This window comes from Carettochelys insculpta, chromosome 16 (assembly GCF_033958435.1).
Source record: "Carettochelys insculpta isolate YL-2023 chromosome 16, ASM3395843v1, whole genome shotgun sequence".
In the NCBI taxonomy this organism is placed as follows: Eukaryota; Metazoa; Chordata; order Testudines; family Carettochelyidae; genus Carettochelys; species Carettochelys insculpta.
Genome location: NC_134152.1, coordinates 17601163 through 17620784, shown reverse-complemented (window position 1 = coordinate 17620784; position 19622 = coordinate 17601163). Strand labels below are relative to the sequence as shown.

The 19622-nt window shown below is 43.5% G+C and overlaps 1 protein-coding gene across 2 annotated transcripts in view; it reads left to right on the top strand.

Annotated features, from left to right (window-relative positions):
- The window catches only part of SHISA9 (shisa family member 9), a 307307-nt gene that overhangs the window by 27852 nt on the left and 259833 nt on the right, over nt 1-19622 (top strand). The window lies entirely within an intron of this gene.

Below are 19622 nucleotides of genomic sequence, written 5' to 3'. Positions count from 1 at the left end.
CTCACTATGCGGGATAAAATCCTACATGTATGTAGTTGTGGAGTCACAAGCAACATAATCACAGTGGTCAGTTCACATACCTCCAATTGCCCTGAGCTCTGCAGAGACAGAGCCCAGACCCTGTGCTTACATATCCTGGAGGCCAAAAAACTAACCAATCTGTTATAAGCTCTTGACCAGCACAGGCCACATAATTTTACTCAGTAGCTCCTGCGTTCAGTCCATGAACTGAGAAGTCAGAAAGTCCATCTTCTACTGCAATCAGGGTTGTGTTTAAGGCACAAATTCTGGAATATTAATAATCTATAATTGTTATTTTATCTGGGGCCTGTGCCATAAGCCTGGATGGTCCATAGTTGGTCTGCTAGGATTTCCCAACTGATGGAGAAAATGCAGCATCATTTTTTGCATTAAATTCATTTATTTGTGCTCCTGTTTCTCATGTTAAATTACATTTCTGGGCCAAGAAAAACTATTTGTGCTTATTTTTAATTTAAGTAACTTTTTTATATCAAGATCTTGTGCATATTTTAAATTATGAATTGAATTATTTGTTAAAAGGTGGTTAGATGATGGTAAAGAAGAAGTGGGGGGGGGTCATGAGGGTTTCTCAAAAATCAAAAGGGGGGTATGATGACGAAGTTTGGGAACCACTGAGCTAGAAGGACAAGCAACCATCTGAGAGGAACAAACAGACTCTACAAATGTGCAGGAGAGAAAGATAGTAAGATTTGCTTGCTGTTCAATGGTCTAATTGTAATAAATTGTTAGAGTCCGTCTTACTGGACAAATGTTTTCATCATTAATTCTTTTCTATCCACCTGCTCATTTGGAAGTTTCAATAGGCAGGTCAAGGAATGAATAAGAAGAGACAAGACTACCACTGTTGCAACTGTTTTTTTAAAGTATATACAAACATATAAGCATATCACACACAAGAGAGCGATATCCATATGGTAAATTTATTTCATGAATAAGTGTATGCACCACTGACAGCTTCACCTGTCTTTTGCCTGCTAATCCATTGCCAACATTCCAAATCCTAGGGCTGCTTAAAGCAGCATTTACTTTTAGCCCAACAGTCTCTCAAGATATCCTGCTTTAACATTGTCATTTTACGTGTAGAAGACTATTTCAACAGTTTCCATGGCTCCTCTGATCATGATATATTTAGACTCATGGTAATTAAACACCTGGTTTTACAACTTGACATACAAATCATATTTCTAATAAAATTTTTAAAACACTTAAAATAATTCTAAAATAGTTCTTCTGTAACAAATGTGGCATCAGGCTGGCAGATGGTGTGGGCATGGGCCCAGTGCAGCAGGGCTAAGGCGGGCTGTCGGCCTGCCCTTTGCTCTGTGTTGCTTCTAGAAGTTGCTGGCATCATCTCTGTGGCCCCTGGGAGAGGGGCTCCACACCCTGTCTCCCACCAAATGCTAACTCTGCAGCCCCCATTGACTAGGAATTGTGATTAGTGGGATATGCAAGAGATATGTCTGTGGGCAGTGGTTCATGGAGGCCTCCCAGACTCTCTTGCCCAAGAGCTGCTGCTGGAGAGGCGTGCCAGTTGCTTTCAGGGGCTGTCCAAGATAAGGACAGTGCCCCTCATGTGCTCTAACCCGGAGCCCACTCCTGACACCCAAACTCTTCATTGCTCACATCCTGCTTCTCCTGCATAGTGAAAGTACTGGGATATCCTAGCTGAGAGCACACACTCCACACCTGCAGTCCCTCTGAGCCCACACCATGTATCCCCTGCCTCAGCAAGGAGAAGGTTAGTGAGGGTGTGGGACAGTGAGTAACAGAGGGGGGCATGTGATGTGAAAAGGGGATGGTGCCTTGGAGAAGAGGTGAGAGGAACGGCCTTAGAGAAGGAGCAGGATGAGGTGTTGCAAAGATCTTTGAGTTTGCACAGTTAGAGAGCTGGCAATGTTTCCTCTAGTTTCTTCCATCCATGTGCAGAATGAATTTTGTTATGTGCACTGAGGTATATGTAGATGCACACCACCAATATTAGCATATTCTGCTGGTGGTGGGTAGCTGTGGGCACTCTGCTAATCAGCTGGGTGGCATCTAAATCTCTCTGGGCAGCACTTAAATCGACTATTCTGGGGCCAATCGACTGTTCTGCCTTGGGGATCATATTTGCTATTGGCAGGTGGGTGTGGCATATACTGAATATATGGTAATGGTATGAAGTTGTACTAGCTTTCCTTTGATGCAACACTTGATGTTAACATTCATGAATAATTCACCCATCCTAAAAACTCTTACGCATCCCATCTTCCTTACATCAGCGCACAATATTTTGATTTTATCTTAAATATAATACCATTTTTTTCATAATATGCCATATACAAATTCCAGGGCAGATTCTCAGAGCTGTTTCAGTCCTGCTGCTCCATTCTGGTGGTCAAAAATAGGCCCGAAGGCTTGTTTTACTAGCCATCTTTGCACAGAGCAGTGAATTGGTAACATACAACCCACATAGATGGCCCCTGGTGTTAAAGAGCTGGGAGTAAAGGAGTATGGCTGGAGCACCACTGCACTACAGCAATCCTCAGTCTAATGTAGTGGCTTGCTGGGGCCATCTGATGTAGCTTATGGCAGACCTGAGATTGCTGTAAAGTACAATTGAGTGGAGAATGGTGTAAAAGTAGCGTCATCATCATGGAGTCACAAGTGGCTCCTTTTTCAGTTCCATATAGTGCTTATTCAGTGCTGTTGAGGATTCAGCCAAATATTTTTGAAATATATTACAGGTTTATCAGGTTAAAGCAATATGTGAACAGTAGTTCTTCATTTTTCTTACGTTATTTAGTTTAGTTTTGGATCAACTCAAGTGCACATATCAATATCAATTTGTTATTTCTTAATATGCTGAAGAAGATATTTGTACACACTCATACAAATTTATTTTGAATTTTATTTATTGATCTTGTGTATGAGACATGGTCTGCTAGCTGTCTAACCCACTCTGCTACTAATGGTGAATCACTGTTTTCTATCCAGTACCTAAGAGTATTTCTGCACCTGGGAACAAAGTCAAATTTATTGAAGTTGACTTTTAAACACTAGATTTATTGAAGTTGAATTTAAGTGTACAAAACTGCTCATAAAGTCGATTTAGTGTGTCTCCACTGGGTTGTCTAAGTTTGATTGTGGCAGCAGTGCACTGTGGGCACTTATCCCACGGATCCTGCAGATCCATTGCATTTTGGGATTCTGTGCCAATGTCTTGTGGGAAAAAAGTCGCCACAAGTTCTTCTGGGTTTCTGATGTCATCATCCCAGAGTACATTACCCTCACTTCCTGCTTCTTGCTGAAAAGAGCTTTTACATTGACTGCCACCCGCCATTACGAAGAATAACATGGATCCTCAGCTGCTTCAATGTTTGGTGCAGTGTTTTGTGATGACTGCCCACACTGCAATACAGTGCATTCTGAACTTAATGCCCATGCACTATCAGTGGATTGATGTTGGGGACAATGATGGATGTGAAGATCTGAAGAATAGCACTGCAGAGTTGTTGGTAGCACTGGAGTCACTGCACAGCATAGAGCGCAGGTTGCTGACACCTTCAACCAGCTCAGTCATGGCACAATCAGCAGTGGCTGTAAAACCTCTGCACGCATAAGGCCACTTTTATGGAACTTTGTGAAGAGTTGTTTCCCTCCTTGAAGCGCAGTGATACCAGAATGAGACCTGCTTTGACAGTTCACAAGCATGTGGGCAATTGCTCTGTGGAGGGTTGCAACTCCAGTCAGTCAATTTGAAGCAGGCAAATCTGCAGCGGGGGCTGTAGTCATCCAGATAGCCAAGGCGATCAATAAACTTCTCCTCCAAAAGACAGTTACTCTGGGGAATGTGCAGGATATAGTGGATGGATTTGCTGCCATGGGGTTTCCTAACTGTGATGGGGCCATACATGAAACACACACCCCCATCCTGGCATCAGACCACGAGGCCTCAGAGTACATTAACCTCAAGCAGTATTTCTCTATGGTGTTGCAGGCATTGGTAGCTCACAAAGGTCATTTCACTGACAACAACGTGGGGTGGTCAGGAAGGGTGCTTGACACATGAATCTTTGGAAATTCTGGTCTGTTTACAAGGCTTTAGAGTGGAACTTTCTTCCCAGACCAGAAAATGAACATTGGGGGCGTGGAAATGCCCACAGTAATTGTTGGTCAGCCTGCTTACCCCTTGTTTCCTTGGCTCATGAAACCATGCACAGACACTCTGCACTCCAGTAAGGAGCTCTTCAACTGTAGGCTAAGCAGATGCAGAATGGTGGTAGAATGTGCCTTTGGCCATTTAAAAGCTAGGTTTAGGTGCCTTCTGACCCGCTGAGACCTCAGTGAAGAAAACACTATTCTTGTCATTGGGCACTGCTGTATTCTTCATAACATTTGTGAGGTGGGCTATGTCTACACTAGCCCCAAACTTCAAAATGGCCACGCAAATGGCCATTTCGAAGTTTACTAATGAAGCGCTGAAATGCATATTCAGTGCTTCATTAGCATGCGGGTGGCCCCAGCACTTCGAAATTGATGCGCCTCGCCGCCGCGCGGCTCGTCCCGACGGGGCTCCTTTTCGAAAGGACCCCGCCTACTTCGAAGTCCCCTTATTCCATGACGCGAGGCGCGTCAATTTCGAAGTGCCGGGGCTGCCCGCATGCTAATGAAGCGCTGAATATGCATTTCAGCGCTTCATTAGTAAACTTCGAAATGGCCATTTGTGTGGCCATTTCGAAGTTTGGGGCTAGTGTAGACACGGCCGTGGAGGGGAATAATGTCATGCCAGCGTGGGGTGCAGAGGCAGAGATCCTGGCCAGAAATTATCAGCAACTGAACACAAAAGCAAACAGGAAAGAAAAGAGAGAGACAATGAAAAAGAAATTTATGAATGAGTATGAAGGGCATTAACTAGCGTCCTCCCCCGCATCCTGTTTCCTTGCCCTTTATGAAACCCCCTCCAACCATGTGACAACCCCACCACCACACCCAGCCCCAAAGCATGTTAACTAACAAACAAAACTTTCTTTTTCCTACCTGCAATGATAGAGTGGTAGGTATAGGGAAAAATGGAAGGATGCTAAGCTAATGGCTTGCTGTGTTTTAGTCTCACGCTAGTGGGTGATTCCCTAGGGGTAGAGTGCAGGTATCTCTGTGACCTTCCCCACCCCATTCTGGGTCCCAGACGAGGGGAGGGGGTGGAATGTGCAGAGGGAAGAAGTATGGAAGATAGGACATAAATTGTACAGGGGATGAAGAACTCCAAGCAGGGGAGGGGATGACTGTTTGTGTAGAGGGAGGTCTTAAATGGTGGGGCCTGGAGTGGCTGCTTGATACAGGGCCCAAATCACAGGAGGAGAATGAATGTGGTAAGGGTGGCATGTAATGGTGGTGCCTGGAGTTGTTGGGGCATACAGAGCCCTGACCAGGTGAGGTAAATGAGTATGGATAGGGTGCATGTAATGGGGCATATATTGCACAGGGAGTGCAGAGTTTGTTGATTCTGATTTTTCAAGAATTGCTTCCATTATCTTAGTCTGTCTTGTCATTATTGACAGGACTAACGCATGCATTTTTGCTTGGTTGTACACTATGTTTTTCCTACACTCTCTCAGCTCAATTTTTTCCTGTGCTGGCACTTCAAAATAATTCTCCCTCATTTCTTGCTGTGACTTCTTCCTCCTCTGCATTTATGGCAACCTCATTTGGGGGGGACTGGGGCCACTGCTTCAGGTTGCAAGGTCATTTCCTTAAAAAAAAAAAAAAAAAAGTTGAAATGTTAATGGCATTGTCAAGGGCAGCATTTTTATCTTTACTCAGAACAACAAGCATATTGGCAGAATGCATGGCTGTCTGTCTTTATGGAAGAGCATATGGCCACGTCAGGGGCATTTTGTGGATTTTTAAGGTTGAAGAATGCATGATTCCAAGCAGAACTATTTAACCTCTTGTGCAACTGATATTTACCTTCAACACAATGGTAAGCTATCTTCGGTTCACAGCAAAAAATTTTGCTGCATATCTGATCAGCTGCTGGCACGGCCCCAGGGAGTGGTGGGTGTTGATGCCTTGATTTAAAAGCAGGTGGCTCCAGGAGTTAAATAATCATTAAAAGTCAGTGTAGGTACACACATGAACCAGGGCAGTGTCCAATCACCTGCTGACGCAGCGGGGGAAGCGTTACCATGTGTCCAGTCGTCTGTCAGTGTGGCCCAGGAGGTGGTGGCCTGCACCATGGGCTTCGTAAAGCAGCGCCTTGATTTAAAAGCAGGCTTCTCCAGGAGTTACAAATAACTAAAAGTCAGTGCAGGCGCTCACATGAACTAGGGCAGGATACAATTGCCCTCTGGCCTAGTGGGGCAGTGGGGAGTTGCCAGCTGTCCTATCAGCCACTGGCAGAGCCCAGAGTGGGGTTTGGATTGCTGCATGGGGTTCTTAAAGCAGCACTTTGATTTCAAAAAGCAGGTTACTCTCGGAGTTAAAAAATCATTTGAAATAATTTGAAGTCCCCAGTGTGGGAAGTGGGGGAACCTGCTGCACAAAGATTTAAAAGCCAGTCAGGCTGCATGAGTTTTCCTCTGTACTGGTTGGGTCACAGGCAGAAAATCATTAGTGACTCACATAACTTTCCATATGTTCTTGGTTGCCAAATGAGATATCAGCTTCCTCAGAATAAGAAGAGGGGTTAAGGAAAGATTGCTCTTTCTGTCTGCGTACAGTCTTGGAAAATTTGCAAGAATGCTCTGTGGGGCCACCATTCCAGATTACTTAATGGTGGCTTGACATGGTAAAGTGTCTTACCATGGAAGCAGGAACAAGTCAGGTCTCCCCAAAAATCTTGTGAGGAGAATCCAAAAGTGCCTGTCTAAAACCTTCAGTGAGGTATTCAAACAGGATCAGCACTCCATCACCAGAAATATTAACAAGCTGTTCTAAGCGAGATGGGCATAGACCTTCCCACCCCCATGACTGCAATATATTATTATCAATAGAAGAAAAACATACCCAAAGTGCCCTCTCTAGCATCCCAGTTTGCTTCCAAAGCCACTTCCTGAGATAAGGGGGCTGCAAGTCAAGAAACAGCTCCTGTCTTGTAGTATCTGCTTTTTTACCCAGCTGGACCCTGCTGTCGTCCACCTCTGCTTCATTCAGCAAGTCAGATCATGCGTCATGATTCTGCTGAGCAGCACTGTTTATTGAGGAATCGATGCATCTTCTAGGGGAAGAGGTTGTGTCTGCACCCAGAATAACATGAAGTTTATCATAATATTGACATATCTGGGGAGATGGTGCAGACCCAAACATTTACTTCTTTGCACTTTTGGTGGCTTTGCTTCAGCTCCTTGATTTTAACATAGCACTGCTGACTGTCCCTGGCACACCCGTTCAGAATCATTCCTTGAGATAACCTGAGCATAAATATTGGCATTTCTTTTGCTGGCTTTGAGCTGAACTAAGATAGCTTCTTTCTCCTGCACTATGATGAGGTCCGAGATCTCGTGATGACTCCATGCTGGGGCTCGTTTGTGTTCCCGGAATTCATGGCTACTAGGTGTGCTGCAGAGGTATGCTCAAGATATATGCTGGCCAGAGAGGAAAGGAAATTGAATCAAAAGTCCCAGGCTGAAGACCACTGCTTCCTGTCACCTATTTCCTGCTCACCTGGAGACCAGTGGAGGCGAAGCAATGACCAGAAAGTATACATGAAGGGTCATTGTGGGACAGTTTTGGAGGCTAATAAAATCGATTTTAATAGTGCTGCTGTCTGTACTTGACATTGTAAAATTGACTTTTAGGAGTTACTCCCAGGGAATTCCGCATAATAGAAGTCAACCTTAGAGCCTATTAAAATTCACGTATTGAGCACTGTGGTATAGACCGATGGTTTATAAAATCGACCCTAGGCTCTTAAAAAGACCTGGCCTATATTCTTGCACACTTGCTGTGTCTTGCTTGTCTTTTCTTATTCTTTTTAGTCTATAAATTACCCTTTACTTCACTGATCTTGCTGATCTCATCCAGAATTTATGTTTTCTCGCCACTTTCAGTGTTGAAAGAACATTTAGCATAAATGGAGATGTGTCCATTTATATCATCTGTACAGTTTTTAATTGTAAAAAGGCCCTTATTTTATGCCAGTATGTTTTAGTATTTGGGCAATATATCTTAGCAACCCAACCAATTCCCTAAAGCACTTCTCTGCACATGTTCACTAAGCTGTGACCCAATTCTGAGCAATCTCTGCAGTGTCCAATGTAACCTCTTAATTCTTTGAAAACATAGTGGCTCGTAATTTGCATCCCATGAAGCTTTTTCGCTAGAAGTAAACTGTATCACTTGGGTCATGACACGTTCCCCAAAATATCTGTGCTATCAATGTTTCTAGCAGCTGTAATGTAATTCTCCTGAATGTTCCCAAACATGTAGGTCTCAGGTATAACATTGTGTTCCTCGCACTAATACCAAAGAGTTTAGAAACTGCTGAGGTTTGTAATTGTAAGTCTGAATCTTTCACTACTGAATGTATACAGAGTCAGCACTATGGATATTTCTAGTTTGTATTTTTCTGTAGTGTATGTTTGTTTGTCTGAAAATTACTGGAGATAAGGGAGAGGTTCCCATGACTGCAGTGGCTTTGGATGCAGCGCAATAGTTAAGTATTTCTGAATCATTTGCTGCATACATGTAATACATGTAGTCATTTCTGAGGGAGGCCATGCTGCATTTCCACCATTCTGTCCCCTTGGGGGTTGGTATGGGGAAGAAGTGCTGTGTGTGTCTGCTAGGTGGAGCCCTGAAGGAGAAAGCTGCAATGTATATGATAAGTGGGAAACTATCTAATTATTTCCTATGTACTGCCCCCATTCCTGAGAGCACAGTTCCTGTGAGACTGTGCTAGATGTGCACAAGGTTTTCAGAGGTGAGGGGGCCCTGGTGCAGATATTGGGGGCTTCTGCAGATCTAATCTGTGGAGGGAATCTACCCAGCTTCAACTCTTTGGTGTTTCTGCAGTAGTTTCTCTATTATGCAAAAGACCATGCAGTGCCACATCCTTTCACATAATTTATTGGGACACGATTTATAGTATGAAGTAAGCATTGTGATTCTTAAATGTTTCTTCTCCTTCATGAGGTAGGACAAGTAGTCTGTGAGCTGAGGGGGGAGCTTCTCTGTGTTTTGTACCACATTGCATTGTGAATAGACAAGTCTCTCTGAGTGTCAGTCTGACACTTTTTGTGAGCAGTGCGATCCACTTGAATTTATATTTATTTAAAAGAAATGCTTTATGGAGAAAGTCTTGACATTTCAAAGGTGTATGGTCCTTGTCACTATGAATGATTGCATTACTACAACATTTTTTATGGTTAGTAAACAGTCCCTTTCATTTGTTTGAAGCACCCCACCCCCAAATCTAGCACTTATTTTGTTCACAACACTTATATAGTTAACTGGAAGGCACAAAAAAACTGCATGTAGAGTTTCTTCAAATAGAATGATCTCCAAGGAATTCTGATTTTCAGACTAATACTGAAAATACCTTTCAAATGCATGGCCTACGCTTATAGAAAAATTAAGTCTTAAAGGTTCAGTGTCTCTTAAATGCTCTGCTCATCTATCATATGATCATTTGAAATCTTAGTTATCTCTTTTGTAGGGGATAGCAAAATAGTTCACCGTGGTTATGGTTATACTAGCAAATCTCAGCAAATTTCATGGACCATGCACACACAAAATGTGTTTTGTTGACAGTTTGTTGACAAAACTCAGTACTTTTGCCAGCAGTGTTCTGCCTCTCAGGCAGGAGGTATAATGCTGCTGTCAAAAGATTCTGTCAACAAAAAAAGCTGTGTGGACACTCTGGGGGGCCTTCTCTCAACAGACAGGGCATCCAGAGCAATGGGCAGCCCTGTCTGCTGTGCTTCTGCGTGCCTGTTTTGTTGAGAGAGCCACTGGTCAGTCCAGCTGCTCTGTCGACAGAATGGAGCGCACTTACGATTCGCTTTTAGTGTGTGGCCTCACTCTGTCAACGGAAGCTTTGTTGGGAAATCTCTTCCAGCAGTAACTTCTGTTGACAAAGCACTGTAGTGTAACTGTAGCCTTTATCAAAACAAAAAGCAGTCTTGCTTTTTGTTTTGATAGTGTATAGACTAGCACGGCTTCCTCTCTGTTACTATTCAACATGTAGCCTTTATGTTTAAGCTATTAATATACAAGTATGCAACATAGAACTGAAGTTAGGTAATTAAGTGTTTTCAGAGATTCAAATCTTTGTGGTCATTCTTAGTACAGAAAATGGCTAAGAAACTATATAGTGTATGACATCAAAACAGCTGATCACTACATTAACATTTATATTCAAGATTAATGAAGATTAACGGATGTTGAGTAACGTGGTCATTTACAAAGGACAACTTGAAGAGTCAGGAATGCATAGATAAATAGGCATACTTGTCTTATAAGAGAGGTAGCCGTATTAGTCAGTGTCTTCAAAAACAGCAAGAAGTTCTCTGGAACCTTATAGACTAACAGATGTTTTGGAGCGTAAGTTTTTGTGGGTAGAGACCCGCTTTGTCAGATGCATACTTCTCTTAGTTTTCTCAGCAATTCGGTTAGTGTTACTAAATTTCAAATTAAGATATTTCACCCTGCAATATAACAAGTCTTGTGCAAAAATGAAATATTTCACTTCACATTTCCAGTGTCATGCTTTTCATTTCTTAGGTAAGCCACATGGTGAAAATCGTCTGAAATATATTCCATTTTGAAAATGGAAATTTTGTTATTCCAAAATGCGAATATATTCACAGTTTTTTTAGTTTGTTTGCAGATTCCTGAAGCACCTGGCATTTTTGATACACTGAGGACTATATAATGGTGCTTTTATGATTTTTTTAAAAATAAGAAGGCAGCACAGGGAGAGAGGATTCTTCACTGGAACTGCACAGGACTTGTTAGTGCTCACTTGCAGCAGGAGAGTAGTACTCTGTGGGCAAGCAGAATACAGCAGGGATTCCTGCAAATACAGTACAGTTCTTCCCTCATTAAAGTTATTATGGGCCTAATAGAATTTTATTAAAGGTAGAAACACTACTACTCAGTATAAGAATATTTCCTGTCCTCCGACTCCTTAAGTTTGCTTTATTCAAAAATATCTGCTGTCTTCACTGTAATGTACCATGTTAAAAATAGAGTTAATAGAATAAATATTTTCCTAAATAACTTGTTAGATGAGTTTGTGACTGTGCAGTGGGCATTTAGAGAGATAAGCTTGCACTGATCTCAGAGCCAAAAGTGAGGGTAGAATTCTTGAAATTATTTTGATAACTGGAATTTATTTTTTGTTTTGTTTTTCTGTTTCCTGTGGTCTGACTTCAGTATCAAATAACTTTGTAAACCTGTGGTGCTGCTACAAGTATTTTTAAATGAACTTCTGCCAATGCCAGTGCTAGGTGATAGTTCAGAAAGAAATACCACTCAAATAGATGCAAAGTAACTTTCATTATCTTACATCATTTAGTTGCTTTTTGTTGTGCATGTGCTCCTGAGGAATGATGACCTTCTCTGAGTTACTCATCTAGAAAACGTGCTAATTGTCGTTACTCTGGTTCAAAACATGACTAGAGTTTAATCCTCTGCCTATTAAATGCTTTGGCAGTAATCCTATTCTACATCATGTGTTTTATTGTTTGTAAATGTAAGAGTGCAAGCCTGGTTTAAGATTCCATATAGTGACTGATCCTATAGCTTTCAGTTTCATTGGTGAATTTCAGGAAATGGGTATTGATATGTTCTGCTATTTAAGATGTTAGAAATGCCTGAAAGACCCAAGTAAACATTTGCCTACATTGCATAAGGGATTTATAAATCTAAATATGCAGTGGTTTTTTATTCAAGCTATTGATCCAGTATTAAATTATCTCTCAATTTCTAATCTAGTTTTTCATTCATATGTAATTTTATTGCTGGAAAGCCAACATCTTGACAAAAAGTCATTGATACAGTGATCTGAATGGAAATGGCTATTTTAATTATATAAATTAGGATTATTATAAATTTATTTATATAGCTCTGGTAGATACCTATGTCTGCATGTGTCCTTAATCTCAAAATTCTTCCATTTCTGTTATTACGACCCTGTAGTAGTTACAGTAAACCAATATCAGCATCACAACCCCAAAATTGTCTGTAATTCCAAAACACACCCAGGATATTTCCTGCTAAAACAGATTTGATTTAGACTAGTTGGACAATTGCATTTAATGAGTGCTAAGTATACTCTGAAATATTTCTAATGCAGTAATTTTTGGAGTGGGCAATTACACCAAATAGCAAGATGTATTCAGAAATATTAATTTAACCGTTCCAAGGATATGTGCCATACATTTTAAACAAGGTATTTATGGCTCTAGTTTATTCTGAGACTAGATTAATGTCACTATCAATTTAGTGTTTCCAACTGCAATAGGGTCACAGCAGCATTTTCAAAAAGAAAATATTGGTACAATTGAAAAATCGAGATGAGACTGAATAGGAGTGGGAGGATTTTTCTCAGACAAACTAGGTATTGGTAAATCAGACTTCATTAGAGAGAGTCAGTTTGTAACAAACCGTGGCACCTTCGTTACAAAGACACCCACCAATTGAATTGAATACATGTAGACTTAAGATTAAATTCATTGTCCTCTATTTCAAATCTTTCTGCAGCTGAGCAACAGAAAAAAAAACTTTCATTGACTATCGGTAGCATTTGGGTGTATACGCTTTTTGTAAGCTAGCAATTTAGTGGGCAAGACAAGTGGAAGTCCTTGAACATGTCTGCTTCTGTACTATGTCAGGCTATGGTAAACATATGCATAAGCTGGTATTTTACTATAGGTCTCTTAATGATGTTAAAGGAACCTCTACACAAGTTCAGTCAACAGAGGGAAAGAATATATCTCTGCTTTAAAGACTAACAGAATACTTTATTAGGGCCATGTCTACACTAGCCAAAAACTTCAAAATGGCCATGCAGATGGCCATTTCGAAGTTTACTAATGAAGTGCTGAAATACGTATTCAGCGCTTCCTTAGCACATGGGTGGCTGCAGCACTTTGAAATTGGCGGGGCTCGCTGCCGCGCAGCTCGTCCAGACGGGCTTCCTTTTCGAAAGGACCCCGCCTACTTTGAAGTCCCCTTATTCCCATCTGCTCATAGGAATAAGGGGACTTCGAAGTAGGCGGGATCCTTTTGAAAAGGAGCCCTGTGTGGATGAGCCACGCGGCGGCGAGCCGTGTCAATTTCAAAGTGCTGTGGCCGTCCGTGTGCTAATGAGGCGCTGAATATGTATTTCAGGGCTTCATTAGTAAACTTCGAAATGGCCATTTGCATGGCCATTTCGAAGTTTTTGGCTAGTGTAGACATAGCCTAGGTGATAAAGAACTTTCATGGGACAGACCCACTTCTTCAGATCTGGAAAATTCTGATAAATGTAAACTGACATGAAGAAAATTAAATAGAAAGATAGAAAAAATGAAGTGAAAACTGATGACTCAGGGGAAGGGGAGAAGAAAATTACGTACTGTAAGTGTCTGTTAAGATAAGTGGGCTGACTGAGATCACAACTAATATCAGAGATGGGGAAACTGTCCTTGTAATGCGTAAGGTAATTGATATTTTTCTCGAGACTGAGATGTAAATGTTGAACTTTCAGAATGAACTTCAATTCAGATGTCTCCCATTGTAATCTGGTGTTACAGTCTCTTTGTTTTAGAATGCTGGCGTTCAAGTCTTGAATGCTATGGCCTGCTCTGTTGAAGTGCTCACTGACAGGTTTATGTGTATTCAGATTCCTAATGTCTGATTTGTGTCCATTCATTCTTTGGCAAAGTGATTGTCCAGTTTGTCCAAATAGGGGCATAGCAGAGGGGCATTGCTGGCACATGGTGGCATATACTGCATTGGTGGAGATGCAGGAATGTGAGCCCCGATCATGTAACTGACATGTTTAAGTCCAGTGTTTGTCTCTCCAGGGTAAATATGTGCACAGAGTTGGCCATGGGATTTGTTGCAGGGAAAAGTTCCAGGATTAGTATTTCTGTGATACGACATGTAGTTGCTAGTGAGAATTTTCCTGAGGTTAGGTGGTTGTCTGTAGGAAAGGACAGGTCTGTCGTCCAGGGCCTGTGAGAGTGTAGCATCATATTCCAGTATAGGTTGTAGATTGTTGATAATGCACAGAAGGAGTTTGAGTTGAGGGCTGTAGGTGGTGGATGACAAGCAGTGCTCTGGTGTTAACCTTCTTGGGCCTATCTAGAAGTAGCTGGTTTCTGGGTATTCGTCTGGCCCTGTCAAACTGTTTTTTTTTTCGTTTCTCCCAGTGGCTAATTAAGTTTTATGAATGCTGGTAGAGATCTTGAAGTTTTTGGTCTCTGTTAATAGGACTGGAGCAGAGGTGGTTGTATGTAAGGGCTTGACTATAAATGATGGACCATGTGATGTGTCCTGGATGGAAGCTGGAGGCATGTAGGTAAGCGTAGTGGTCAGTGGGTTTCCAGTAGAGAGCGGTATTGATTTGGCCATTAGTAATTTGTACTGTGGTGTCCAGGAAATGGATCTCTTGTGTGGAATGGTCAAGGCTGAGATTGATGGTGGGGTGCAGGTTATTAAAATCTCTGGAGTTTTTCAAGAATCTCTTTACCATGGGTCCAAATGATAAAAATGTCATGGATGTAGCATAAGTAAAGGAGGGGCAATGGGGACGGGAGTTGAGGAAACATTATTCTAAGTCAGGCATAAAAATGCTAACATACTGTGGGGCCATGTGGGTGCCCATAGCAGTGTCGCTGATCTGATCTGTCCCCAGATTGAAAGTAGTTCTGGGTGAGGGCAAAGTTACATAGGTCAGCCACCAAATTTGCCATGGTAACATCTGGGTTAGTGTTCCTAATTGCCTGTAGTCCACCTTCATGTGGAATATTGATGTAAAGAGCTTCTACACACATGGTGGCAAGGATGGTATTTTCCCAAAGGTTTTGGATATAATTTCCTCAGGAAGTCAGTGGTATTTTGTTAGTCTTTAAAGTGCTACAGGACTGTTGTTTTTATTTTGTGACGATACAGACTATTACGCCTACATTTCTGTGACTATATATCGTCTATATATTTGAAAGAGTTTGTCATCTGTGTGTCTGTCTCTTTGCCCTTCTGTCTATCTGTTTGTTCAAGAACTTCTTCTACGAGGTAGGACCACCAAATTCAGTATGCAGCTTCCTCTTATCATAACTTAAAGAAAGGGGTTTTGTTGTTCCAGGAAAATAGGCTGTGCCCAGAACTGGATTGCTTCTTATAAAACCAAACAGAAAAGAGACAGAATCACCAGGCAGATGACAGGGGCTAGCTGTAGGTACACCCCCATCTGGGACTGCCTCAGCCCTAAGCCTGCCATGCCTCCAGATACCCTTTAGGAAATGGGGGGGCGGGGGGGTGGAAGCTTCCCCACCCCCAATGCCAATTCATACATAGACATTGCTGGCTGTTCCCCTTCATCAAGAAGCCAGGGGAGAGTATGCAGTTTGCTGCATTCCTCACTCTGGCTAGAGAGCAGATAAATCTGCACCTGCCCCAGCTGGGGGACACATATACTGCCATGCACACAGCTGTGCACACTGGAGCTGAAGTGGCATGGGAAGGCAATTCTCATCTGGCTCCAAGCTGCTGCAGTGAGAGGGGGCTGGGTTAGTTCTCTCTCTGGGTAAGTCTGCATACTGAACTCCTCATCCCCAGCCCCACCTCAGAGCAATGATTTAAAAGAAGGAACCCAAAAATTGAGTTAAGGATCCAAGCAAAGCCAAGGAAATCTTTGTGTGTGCGGGCATCCTTGTGTTTGCATGTGTGCATGTAACAAAGCCAGTTCAGTGCAAAGTGTTTGAAATTAAAAGTGGTTTGAGCATTGGCCTTGTAAACCCAGGGTTGTGTGTTCAGTCCTTGAGGAGGCCATTTAGGGGTCTGGGACAAATACATTTTAAAAAAAAAGGCAGGTGCATTACTACATTGGAATAGAGAGAGCTGTGTGGCAAATGCTGTGCTGTCTGTGTGGTGAAACTTACTGAAGGCTCTGATCCAACTTCTCATGTAAATCTATGAAGACCTCTTCTCTTTGTACAGATTCAGTACAAAGGCATGAAGTATCGTAGGCTCCATTTATAACATCAGTACCAATATTTTTGTTCTTTTAGACTAGAAATCTTCCCTGACATTGCCAGGGTCCTTCAGGGCAGGGGGCTGGTGATGCGGGGAGTGCAGGAGTCAGAGCAGGACCTTGGGGATGGGAGCGGCTCAGTGCAGGAGGCTGGGGATGTGGGAAGGGAAAGAAGTCAGTGTGGGGAGGTTGAAAATGGGCTTAGGGCAGAGGGGCTGGTGATGTGGGGTGGTGCAAGAGTGAGTGTTGGGTGTAAGGAGGGGCTTGGTGGACGGTGGGCCTGCAGGAATCAGGGCAGAAAATTGGGAGGAGGACGAGTTTGGTGGTGGGGGCTCAGGACAGGGAGTGGGGTGGCTGTCAGCTTCTCCCTGTGGATGCCTCAGAGGGTTGGGGCTCCTGCCTCCATCCACTGATTTGTCCCTGGGGTGGGGGTTTGACTCTGTATCCTGCCCACCAGCTTGTCGCCAGAGGGCAGGACTGGGATGGAGAGGGACTGGTTCAGCGGCCAGCACACCCTGGTCCCTGTCTGGAGGTTGAGGGTGGGGATCATAGGCCATCCTCAGCAGCATTCCATGAGATGGGCGCAGGGTACGAGGGGGGGCACGCAGGCCAGCCAGGGGTGTGTGCACTGGGCGGCCTAGCAGTGCTGTGTGAAGCGGGGAGGGCTGTGGCTCTTCCAGGGAATGGTGGGACTTTTTCTTCCCCTCCATCAAGCAGGGCCTTCCCCCCATCCCGTCCAACAGGGCTTTTTCTCCTCTCCCTCATGCAGCAGGGCTTTTTCTCACCCTGTCCACCTTCTCCTCCCCCACCCAGTCTAGCTGGGTTTTTTCCTCCCTCCCCCTTGGTAGGAGCAGGCTGTAGCGCCTCCAGGGATGGTGAGGCTTTCTCCCTGATCTGGTAGGGCTTTCTCTTCCCCTTCATCCAGCTGGGCTTTCTCCCCACCAACTGGTGGGGCTTTCTTTACTCCCCACTGTCTGGTGAAGATGTCTCCTCCCCCCATCCAGCAGGACTTTCTGTCCCCCCAACTGTCTGGCAGGGCCTTCTTCCCCCTGTCTGGTGGGGCTTTGCTTCCTTCCCCTTTCCCCCCATTCTCCCCAGCATGGGCTTATTTTCCTTCCCCTTGTCCAGCAGGGGCCTTTTCTCCCCACTTCCCGGTCCAGCAGGGGCCTTTTCATTTTCTCTCCCCCCATATCTGTCAGGGGTCTTTTCTTCCCTGCCTGGTTGTCTGGTAGGGGCCTTTTCTCCCTCCCCCACTCTAGCAGGGCTCTCTCTCTCCCTCCCCCCCTTTCTCTGGCATTGCAGTCTAGTGCCCAGTGAGGAGGGATTTGGAGCAGGGGGACCAGTTTCCTGGTCCCGTGACCAGCAAGATGACAAATACCAGCCCCAGCAGGCCACTCTCTTGGTGACACGCTTGCTTCTGGTACTCATTGTGCAGCTGTCCGTCGCACGCACTGCCCCTGTGCTGCTGCAAAATGGTGTCCGTCCTCTCTGCCCCCTCCCATTCCACATTCTGAAAGACATTCCTGTTCCATGCACTTCCCATTTTCCCGGTACAACCAAAGCACGACCTTGCTCTACGTTGGGATAACAGGAAGCTGCATACCAAATTTGGTGTTCTTAGGAGGAGTTCTTGAACAAACAGACTCACAGATGCTTGGATGGATGGATTCATGGACAAATGGACAGACAGAAACACTCTAAAGTGTACATATACACACATAGATACAATAAATAGAAGCCTTAGGAAGACTTTTTTCTTCATACACAAGAAGGTATGTGGCAGTTGAGAGACTGGTGATCTCTCCCGCAGTCTCTTTGTGACCTGCTTTAAAATGACATGCTTCTCTACCTGCACTTCTCTCAAAGTTTAACAGTCTGGTTCACTAGGCTACAGCACATCTCTTTATTGCCATCCTGTCTTGGTTACAGGATGGTGCTGTCTTATGCCTTGTCTGCAGTCCCTTGTGAGTATGTCCCTCAGGTTACTACTGCCAGTTCTCTCTGGGTGGAATGCCATAGTGGTGCAACTCACACTAGACCCCAGTATAGCAGCCTCCCCAGTTCCCAGCCATGATAATATGATAGGCCCAAGTGTATATGGCAACTGCAAGACACTGTCTTCTGGGAGCCTCTGGGCAGCAGCTGATTAAAGTATCCAAAACTGCCTCTTCCAAACAAATGTTATTGTCTAGTCATCTAAAGGCAAGCAGTAAGCACAGAAAGAGTTAAAAACACAAGAAGTCTTACCTAAAGCTTATAATTTCTCTCAAAGTCTAGACTATTCTGGCTGTACAGTACACACCCCACAGAGCCTGTGACTCAGATCAACTGCCCTTCTGCAGTCTCTGCTTCTCTCAGATAACATCTCCCTTTCAGGAGATGCTGGCAACTCACCTTACACAACCCTTACACTGTAGGCAGGAGTTTTTAACAATTTTGCTATCTGTTGATCATAGATCCCATTCTGGAAATATAAGCTTACTAACGTGGCTGGAGTCAGGCAGGTTGCCACTTCCAAATTAATAGCTAATCTGTTGTTCTTTTAAGGATCCTTGAAGCATTTCCCTCCAAGCCCTCTGATTATCTTGTTCATTGCGTTATAGTTAAAAGACGCACACAGGATCTTTTTAGCGGAAATGGCAATACGCCATGTTTATTGAGAATACAAAGTAAAAAGCATAAGCATTCACACACAAACACACTCACTCTGTCTCTCTCTAGTGTCTGAGTCCGAGGGAGAAGCACATCTCTATTGGTCTGGACCAGTGCCCCAGATCTTGGTAGGATAGAACCTGAAGAACCATGCAAGACAGCCCAAATTTTATAGGAATCCCTTCTCATGAAAACCTGTGGATTTTGTGCATCATGTTTTAGTCAGTCACTTTGCAATATATGTTTATCTGGAGATAGTTTTAATTGTTGTTTAACATCAGGCTGCTGATGACTCTTCTGGGTGTTGCTCCACCCTGGTTTTGATGAGATTTGTTATCATCACACACTGTGAGAGCTTGCTTCTACTTTCAGAATCATTGGTCTGCTGCTCTTCAGTCATCAAATACAATGGGTACATTTGATAATTAGTTGGCTCTCCTGGGGCTCTGGCCCCTTCTCTTACCATCTGAATAATGTAGTAGCTTTCTGACCTTTTCAAACACTCACATTCTTCACTCACACAAGTAAAAAGTACACAGTTGCTTTTGTAAAAACAGCTAGTGCAAAATATTGTAAAATTAAAGTAACTACTGCTACAGTAAGGTCTCAGAGTACGCAAACTCAGAGTATGTGACCTCACACTTATGCGTCCGACCGTAATTCCTGTTGTAAACTGTGTACCATGATTTACAGTACTGCTTAAGTCGCTCTCCCTACCCTGGCCCAACCTCCCTCAGCTCCGCATGGCCCCAGAGAAGCTCCCCCC